Source organism: Lactuca serriola, chromosome 9 (assembly GCF_051521515.1).
Source record: "Lactuca serriola cultivar US96UC23 chromosome 9, Lser_US96UC23_V15, whole genome shotgun sequence".
Classification (NCBI taxonomy): domain Eukaryota; kingdom Viridiplantae; phylum Streptophyta; class Magnoliopsida; order Asterales; family Asteraceae; genus Lactuca; species Lactuca serriola.
In genome coordinates, this window is record NC_136416.1 from 52,678,380 (window position 1) to 52,688,399 (window position 10,020).

Below are 10,020 nucleotides of genomic sequence, written 5' to 3' on the forward strand. Positions count from 1 at the left end.
CCTAACCAGGATAAATAACCTACTTGGCCGACATTGGTGCCTTCGACCCACGGGTATAGTGAGGAAAACTCACCTCTCAGTCAAAATGCAAGCTGAATAAATCTCTGCTCCGAAAATCGACTCAATGATCACCTAACCAAAACAAAGGACCTAATCTTAATTAATAGCTCAAAATACCCAAAATACCCCTAGGTCAAATTTGCTCAAACCTCTAGTCAAAGGTCAAGGTCAACGAGTCAACTCGGTCAACTATGATGAGTACACGGGGCGTACTCAACTTGTACGTTGGTAGTGCACGAGCCTTGACCGGGATCGGGCGGTTGACTCTGTATGCACGACGTACGCAAAATTACGCATGACGTATACACCGAAGTCCTTATTCCATATAAAGAGCTTAATACATTAAGCTCTTACGTTCCAATTGTAGATCCAAGGCCAAAATACCACTGAAAGTCATAATGTTTCCAACTTTATGACTTTGCATGCCCATTAAGTGCTTAATACCTACAATCTTAACTTCCTAACACCTAAAGACATTCTAGAGTATGCATGGGAAAAAACTAAGCATCAAGATCTCATTTTTATGACTCAAGACCCCTCATTGGGTCTGAAAGGATGACTTATTTGGTTAAGAGCATGCCATCCTCAAGAATCACAAAGGTTGGGACCAAAAATGCCATAAATGAAGGAATATCTAGATCTACAAGAAAAGATGATAAAAACTAGGAGTTTTTTACTGCTAGCACGGTGAGAATCCCAGATCCAAACTTCTTCATTTTCCTCTTGACGACAAAGGGATGAACAGCTAATGATTGTGTCTGAATTTACCAAATTCAGTAATGTTAACAAACAAGATGTTTATAACAGAAAATGTCATCAACAAAAGCCCGAGGAAATCAAGGCGAAGAAGTAACTAATTATGTGAAAAAAAATGACACTATAAAGGTTTACAAGTCTATCTTTAACCACATGATTATTTGACAATAGTACGTTTGATTGCACTACTAGCATAAAAGAGTGTAATGGTGGAATTAAATATTTATATATATTTTTAATGAAGTTTTTAATTATTATTTAATTTTGTAATTTTTTATTAATGAAATGCAAGGTTTTAAATAACGTTAATCATGACTTGGTGATAATGTCAAACCTTAAACTTTTAAGAGTCGTGACAAGACACATCATTGGTAAGGTGTGACTTAAGGCGTCAATTGTGTGTGTGTGTGTGTGTGTGTATATATATATATATATATATATATATATATATATATATATATATATATTCATTTTTATATGCATATATGACTTAAGGCAATATTTTGTTAAAACATAATGTCAAATACAAGCTTTAGAGTCATGACGTGTCATGGTGAAACCATGACGAACTTTTAAAACCTTAATGAAATGTTATGATCATTAATTTTTAGTTTTTATATTATTTTGTGTAATTTAATTTTTTATTAAGAAATGAAAGATTGAATGGGATAAAAATATGACAATTTTTATTGCTGTGAGATGATACTGGAATAAAATAAGAATGAGAAAAGAAAATTTTGATTTGACGTTAATATGAACAAAAGAAATGAAGGAATGGGAACCTGACTATTCCTTATGATAAATTCTAATAAGTATGATTAATACACTACTGAGTAATATTTATCTAGTAGTGAGATGGGTATGGCCGTATGGTAGTATAGTACTGAAATTCATATGATCAGCGAGTTTAGTTTTAAAAAACCTCTCCATATAACTTGTTAAAGAAATACTGGAGGCCTTTTATTTGAAAAATCATTTGAAAAAGCTCTAAAAGATACTCCTATTATGAATGTTCTTATGGTTGTTAGATTAGGTTAAAATGATCAAAGTTATAAAAGGAGAACTTGTTTTTGAATTATGTTTTTTTTACTCTTTTAGTTAATACATTATCTTGATAATTTTCGGATAGCAAAAGCACTCAGCCACTCATAACCAATATATACTTTAGCTCATTTTTATGCCAACTCGTTTTTTATAGAATGCCACAGCCAATCCATGAATTTGACCCTCATGTAAAACTACATAACTTAAATATATAAAAGGCCAGCATAAAAGCATGATTGACATAAGAAAAAGGAGCGTGGGAAAAAGCTTTCCTTTTTTCCCTAATACCTTAATACCCTAAAGCTGCTTTTTCATCAAATAGATTTCATCTTTGGACTACCGATACTTTTCTTTAGTGTTGTCGTCAAGGACTTGGGTAACTTCCTTCTTTGTGCCTAAAATCTAAGTCCACCCATTTTTACGCCTTCTTACGAGCTTTTGTTATATGAGTTTCATGTGTTCTTGTTTGTTGTTTATGTCGATTCTCACTGTATTTTAAGATTTGTTCGTTTTTTCGGGTGAAGATGATTAATATGAGTAAAAATCTTTCTCTCTCTCTCTCTCTCTCTCTCTCTCTCTATATATATATATATATATATATATATATATATATATATATATATATATATATATATATATATATATATATATATATATATATATATATATATATATATATATATATATATTGTGTGTGTTTGCGTGTTTGCGAGCGCAAAACATCTATTAGTCTCAGGACTTACCTTCCACCCCTCTCAATTATTCTCTCTCTCTCTCTCTCTCTCTCTCTCTCTCTCTCTCTCTCTCTCTCTCTCTCTCTCAAATAAATAGTGTGGATCTTCCCTTGCCTCTCCTTATTACAAGAATAGGTTTAGTGCTTTCTTTCGAGTATTTTGATCCGTTCTCCTTCATCTGATCTCATGGGTGTTTAACAAAGGGTTTCTCAACAGAGTTCTTTGGCATTCTGTCCACCTCCCCTTTTATTTATCAAAACCAACGGCTGTAAGAGGGTATAGATATACGGAAAATACAAGAAACTTTGTACATCTGAGCGTGAAGTTGATGAGGGTCTAGTGTTAAGAATAGAAGGAAGATAGAGATGGTGGTTTATTATTTGTGTAGGGGTGGAGGTGGGCATACTGCCAATGGAGTTCTGTTGGTATCTCTTTGTAAAACCCTCTTGATGATATATATTACCTTGCTGGACTCTCATCGTTATTGATTACACACAAAATTAAATGCAGAGGTTCCGTTGCAATATCGTTCATTTTCCATCTTGATCTAACTCGTTCCTGTTGTTTGATTAATTTTGTACTTCAACTTCACTTGATAATTAAATTCACTTGTAGTCAGTCTTTCAGGAGATCATGCATGCTAATAGTACTTTGACCTTTATGTGTGTTTCTAAGCTTGATTCAACAAGGCTTCTCTCTTCTTTATGTGAGTTATATTATGTTTTTTTTTCTCTGACTTCTATATCTTTAGAAGACCATGCATGCTTGTTTAGAGGGTGATTAATTATGATTTTATCTATGTACCATCTAATCTTCTACTATATTTAATTTATGTATGTTTTTTTTCAGTACTGGTGTAATGATTCATCGCAAAAAGAAGATATCATCATCAAAAGTAAAGCACATGCTTGTAAGTCCTACTCTTTGACGCTTCCTAAGTTTTCAAGATTTTAAAGCAGACATGATAATTTTTAGAACCTTAAAGGAAGAACACTAGATGATTACTTAAAGACTATACTCTATCATCAACCTAAAAATTCGAAGTATATTTTTGATCCAGAAATTTTAATCTTTTTGTAATCCTTGGTAATCTTTGGAATGATCAGTAACTTTCTATCTTGTGGGTTTTCTATTAGAACTTTGTGTTTAATAGGATTTCGAGATCTTAAACCCTACATTATCCTTCTACAACTTACAAAAGGAAGAACATTAGAATATTACAAGATTACTTGTAAACCCTACTTTATAAAAATCAAGCATGATTCAAGAAATTTTCACCTTAAATTAATTTGTGGGTGATCTTTGAATGATCTAAAAGTTTTTTTTTTCTTGGGGGTTGTCTTAATTACTTATTTATCTATATATTTTGTGTAGAGGTTTGTAATACATACATGATCTAATGGAAGAACCTAGAAGATCACAGAAGTCTTTCGCCATCAAGATTTGATTTTAATTATAAGAAAAACAGTTGAAATTTAGAAATACTTCATGAGTGCATGTATGCCTCGCTCGGTAACTTGGTGTACACAGAGGATCGAGGTGTACTGGTTGATGGTACTAGCTAGCTCTTAGTTGAAAAGATTGTAGTCTTGTACCAACATTTAATGATGCATGTTACAGGAAGGAGGGATAAAGAGGTAGGCCAAATAGATATATGGATTTATAACCTTATCTCACATATAGATGCATTAAACATTAAAATATTGTAAAAGTATAAAGAATGTGTTTGTTAGACATATATTAACATTCCTAGGATGACAGGGTTATTAATAGTAACCAGCCAAATTACATCAAAATTAGCGTAACCTTTTGTATTAATTACGAAAAACTATAAATATATGGTGCGGTTTTTTATCTTGATTAACCGAATATATATGGTTCGGTTATGATTTTTATCTAAAACCGAACCACTATAAAAACTGAATTGTACCAATAATATTAATAAATCTTTTAATATAATATAATATTACATATATTGTATATAATTATATTACAAATTGAAAATTAAAAGGTAATTATTTGGAATTAAATAGAATAAGTAATTATTCTTCTATCAATACAATTATGTATATACAAATGTTCACTTTTTATAACAATGAACTTTACTTTTTTCAATTTTTATATAATTTTTATTTTTATTTTTATGTCATATTAGACTATTATGGTTAACCAATATTAACTATTAATTATAATCATTAACCGATTAAAACCAATAACAAAAATCAATATTAACTTTTTTTCAATGGTTATCGAAATACATTAACCAATTATAATGGTTATAGTTTGGTTTTGACCAATAACCAAACCAAACCGCTTCATACACACCCTTATAAAATTGTATATTTTACCTTTATTATACTTTGAATAAATAAATAATGCCTTATCATTTTATGTATATGCATCTTCAAACATAATAACTAAAGACGTGTTAGAGTTTGTGACATTTTTTTAATTTTATAATCCAAAAGATATTTCAAAAAAATTCATGTTTATTATAATAAAATTAATCTTGTAATTTTAGCTTTTATACAAAGGTTTATGTCGTTATACACATTCTAAAAGATTCTAGTTGTTTTTTCGAAGTATTCCTACACAAATAAAAGTTTCAAACTTCTAACTAACAATTTTTTTTACAATAAATATTCTACTGTAAAACATTTATTCAAAATTTTAAATTGAGTTAATTAAGGCGTTGTTTGTATTTTCAAAGACAAAGTATATGCAATCTGTACATTACATCTGCAAATCTTTTCAGTAGAAACTATGGATCAAACATTTTCAGTTCCAAGAAAAAAGTTATTTATTTTTTTTAACTTTGTAAGTTGTTAAAATAAACTAAATTTAAAAAAAAAAATGATTTTTTAACTTAAAATAGTTTTTTAATATCGAAATAAATAGTTTAATTAGTTTTACTAAACACACTGAAAAACAAATTTTACAATAAATATTCTACTGTTAAACATTTATTCAAAATTTTAAATTGAGTTAATTAAGACGTTGTTTGTATTTTCAAAGACAAAGTATATGCAGTCTGCACATCACATTTGCAAACCTTTTTAGTAGAAAAGATGGATCAAATATCTTCGGTTCCAAGAAAAAAATTTGTTTGTTTGTTTGTTTTTTTTTTTTTTTTTTTAACTTTGCAAGTTGTTAAAATAAACTAAAATTTTAAAAAAAAATGATTTTTTAACTTAAAATAGTTTTTTAATATTGAAATAAATAGTTTTTGTTTTATAACACTCAAAGGTTCCATCAAATTCAAAGTCCTTTCAATTTCAATTCATTTAAGATATTTAATATTACTTAGCACTTTTTGACGAATCTATATCAAAATTTATTTATTATTGTATAACACTTCTATTTTTCATAACCATTTTTTATTCTATTTCTTTTATGTGATATTGTATTATGATTAATGTGTTTGTCTAAATTTTTTTGAATTTTAATGACAATAGTGATGGGTTATGAGCCTAGTCATAGCAATAACAGTTCTGATCTATAGATTTATAACAACAGATTTGTCTCAATCAATATATACAACTTAATGGACTTAATAGAAACGAATCGTACCTTCTTGGTTTTCTTCGACTTCTTTAGTCTAGCAAGTTAATCGGACTTGAGAACCCAACGTCGAGTTCCTCTCTTGTGATCGCACCCAAGACGCAAAACACTAACATCTTTGAAAGCACCTCGAGAACCAACACGAATTAGACTCAATTAATGGATCTGACTGAGACCGCGACATGGTAAAGTAAGCATCATTGTGCGGCGACGAGCTCGGTCTCCTCTAGCGTTTTTCTTAAGGTTTCTGACTTTTGGAGGTATAAGGCTATCTTTTCATTATTCCAAAATTGGTTTTTGACCTCTTTATTAATAGGAAGTTGATTTGAAACCCAATAGATAATTACCAAAGATATTAGTAATTATCTAGGCTTTTGGTAATTATCCAAGAATTAAATCTTTATAGAATATTATATATTGTCCATGTTTTCTAATTAATTAATTAAACTACTAATTAATCAACATAACAAGTTCCTAAAATAAATATCTTTTCAGTTGTGCTTTATTTTGCTGTAACACCTATTCCAGGTAAACAATTCATTTATGTTTGAGGCAATTAAAGAATTAAAAGTGGGGGTTTTGTGGTGGCCACGTCGTGGTAAGGATGCCTCACGAACAAGTCATGGCCAAAGGAAACGCACAACATATGTGTGCAACTCGACGTGACAGGTGCCTAGGCACGAAGTAATGTTAATCATTATGTAAAACCTTAATTTTTCAACTTTTGTGCCTTATTTAAGGGATGTGATGGCTATGGTTTGCACACCCTCAGCCTCCATCACCTCCCTTTCGACCTATAGCAAAACCTAGCCTCCATTGTTGATATTGTGAACTTTTGTGGTGGTTTTTGGTCCCTTGAAGAAGAAAAATGTGCCTTTGGTGCATTCTTCCAGCAAACAAGTCTCCTCCTCATCATCGTGTGCTGTTTCCGGACTCTTGCAAGTCCTCAAGCTTCTACCTTTTATGTTCAAGCATGCTAGATCTAGGTTGTATCCAGTTTCCTCCATGTTTGGGGTGGTTTGAGTGTATGGACTCCATAGATTTGGCAACTTTATGGTTCCTTGAGTTTTCTTTGTGGTCTCTTGTCCCAAATCTGGAAAGTTATTAAGTTATGGGTTCCATGCATGAGATTTTAACCTTAATTTCACCATTTTGACCTAGCTTGAGCTTATGACATGCATCGGTGAGACAACCAAGAAAATTTCTGTCACCAACCACCGTTAGGAAATAATAGGGAAAGATAAATGTAATAGCTTGGTATTGTAATGTTTAATTTTATGAATAAATATGATCAAATATGTTGTTATATTTAGAAATAAATCGGTGTTTAGACTAAAAAATTAAGCATCCAAAAAGTTGTATTGTCTTTTAAAACGATTAATATATTCGGAAAGTGCTACTTGACATGATCTCAAGGATATAAGATTTGTAAAAATCTGACTCCAATTGGAGGAGTTATGATTTTTGTAAAAGTAAAAATCAACTGTGTAAGTAAATATTACGACGTCAAAACGATATATAGAGATCGGTTATGTAACACCCGATTCAAGGTTCTTTTCATTTTTGACCCTTGATGTGTATATTGTTTGTAGATTTGGTCCCAAGGAAGCATTGTTGCCATTTTCGGAAAAGTGGGGGTACGCTAGGCGTACTCACCCAGGGGACAAACCCAAATTTTAGGGTTTAGACTCTATTTAAGCAACATTATGACCCATGATCCCCTCAATTCTCATCCTCAATTTCCCTTTGAGCGTTATTTCGAAACCCTAACCCTCTAGAGAATATTTGACCCTCTGTGTGTGTGTGTGTTTAGTGTGTGTTGGTGAGCTTTGAGGAAGAAGAGCTTTGAAGAAGGAGCTTTGATCAAGAGAGAGCTTGTAGATCCATATTCTACTCATATTTCCAGCTTTATCGAGGTATAAAGCTTGGAACTTGCTCATTGTATGCTTAGATATAGTCTTTATGGAGTTTTGGTCACTTTTGGTCCCATTAATGAGATCTAGCAGGACTTCTTCCACTCCAAAAGTTAGGAGTTTCTTATCTTGATGTTTTTGAGGTCCCTAGTCCATAAAGTTAGCATCTTGATGATTGTGGATCAACCATGCATGTGGTTATGTTCATTTGGTGAAAGTATAATGCTAAATCTAAGTTTTGAGTTCATTTGAGCCATGCAAAGGTTCCAAGTTAATGACTTTATTGATTAACACGTTTCTCAAGGCTTGGATCTGAAGTTTAGACGCTTGGATATAAGCATTAAGTGCTTAAGGAAAAAGTGCTTAATGGATGCGTACGTTAGGCATACACAACAGTACGCGTTCGAGTCCCCGATCAAGCATGCGACCTAGTACATCGGACGTACGTCTGGTACGTTCAGCGTACCAGGCCTGGCCTTAGGCTTTCGGTTTGGGTCATATTTAGACTATTAGGGTTTTGGGCCTTGTTAGGTCACTAGCCTTTCTGACTTTGGGCCATTGTTAGACTTTGGGCCTTTTAGGATTTGGGCCCATTTTGGGCTTTAGGCAACCTTTAGAAAATTGGACCACTATTGGGCTTTTAGTGCCATTGAGTTTTGTAACGCCCGTAGATCAGGGCTAGTCGATTTAGAGACAATAAGCATCAAAATGACTTTTTGATGGAAGATTATTTAGAAGGATTAATCTTAACCAAGTTGTAGTATATGTCACAAGGTTTTCGTGCATATAAAGAACGCCAAAATCCGAGTTATAACGAAGAAGTTATGACCTGTCGAAGTTTCACGACAAAACCGACACGACCTAGCACGACCCAGCGCGACGTAAATAGTGAATTTAAGGTAGATAGATATCTATCCTTAGTAATCTAAACGAGAGTCGAAGATTTCTTCGATAGTAGTCCAACGATAAAAAGACAGACGAAAACGGAGTTCAGATGAAGGAGTTATGAATTTCGAACGAAGTTTTCCTGTCCCGGCCTACTAAAAATACTATATAAGTAATATACTTATAATATATTAAAAATAAATTCAAAATTAGCCAATGGAGTCTAAACGAGAGTTGTAGAGCATAATCTCACCTTCGCGGCGATATAAAGAACGTCGAAAACGGAGTTCGTATGCGAAAGTTATGAATTTCTGAAGTTCGGGGCGCGAAACCCCAAAACTGTCAGAGCCCACGACGTGGAACAAGGTTGCCACGACGTGGCAAGTGTCCTGACACCTCCGGGAGGCCCCCAGATGCAACTTGGGATGACGCATGCAGTGACGACCAAGCCCACAACGTGGAACATGGTTGCCACAACGTGGCAAGGGCCAAATTTGCCCTATAAATAGATTTGAAGGGCCAGCTATTTAGGGTTGCTATTTTCTCTCTTCTCTCTCCCATTTTGCATCGATTTGCATGCCAGAAATACCCCGAAGCCCCGGTATTATTCTCTAGCCCCGAGGCAAGTCCCGAGATCCCGAAGATCCCGAGAAGTGCGGTTCCCGAGCCAAAGCTCTGCCCGCGAGAAGTTCGATTTTTGAAGAGATCTTCCAGATCTGCTGAGGATTACTACTTCTGCAAGTCGTAGTGCTGTCTGATCATCTTCTGATCAAGTGAGTGTGTGGTTACTTTCTTCTAACGCATAAATACGAAGTATTTTATACGAAATACGTGTTATGTGTATATTTTGTTGTTATATGTGTGAATGTATATTCACTTTCTTCTACCGCATAGATATGAAGTATTTGCTATGAAGTATGTGTTAGGTGTTTATACATTGTTTGTTTACTTGAGATAAATGTTGAAATAATGTGTTATACATGTTTTAAAAGATTTAAACTTTATATGTGTTTGCATTTACAAATATGTTGGGTAGAACATGGGTAGATGAAATAGTTGATGTGAGA

General features: G+C 32.9%; 1 long non-coding RNA gene across 1 annotated transcript; it reads left to right on the top strand.

Annotated features, from left to right (window-relative positions):
* The first annotated feature begins 2,582 nt into the window (after positions 1-2,582).
* LOC145073828 (uncharacterized) lies at positions 2,583-4,448 on the top strand. Its single transcript, XR_013691556.1, has 3 exons — positions 2,583-3,300; positions 3,444-3,504; positions 3,969-4,448. It is a non-coding gene; the product is annotated as an uncharacterized LOC145073828 (long non-coding RNA).
* The last annotated feature ends 5,572 nt before the right edge of the window (positions 4,449-10,020 follow it).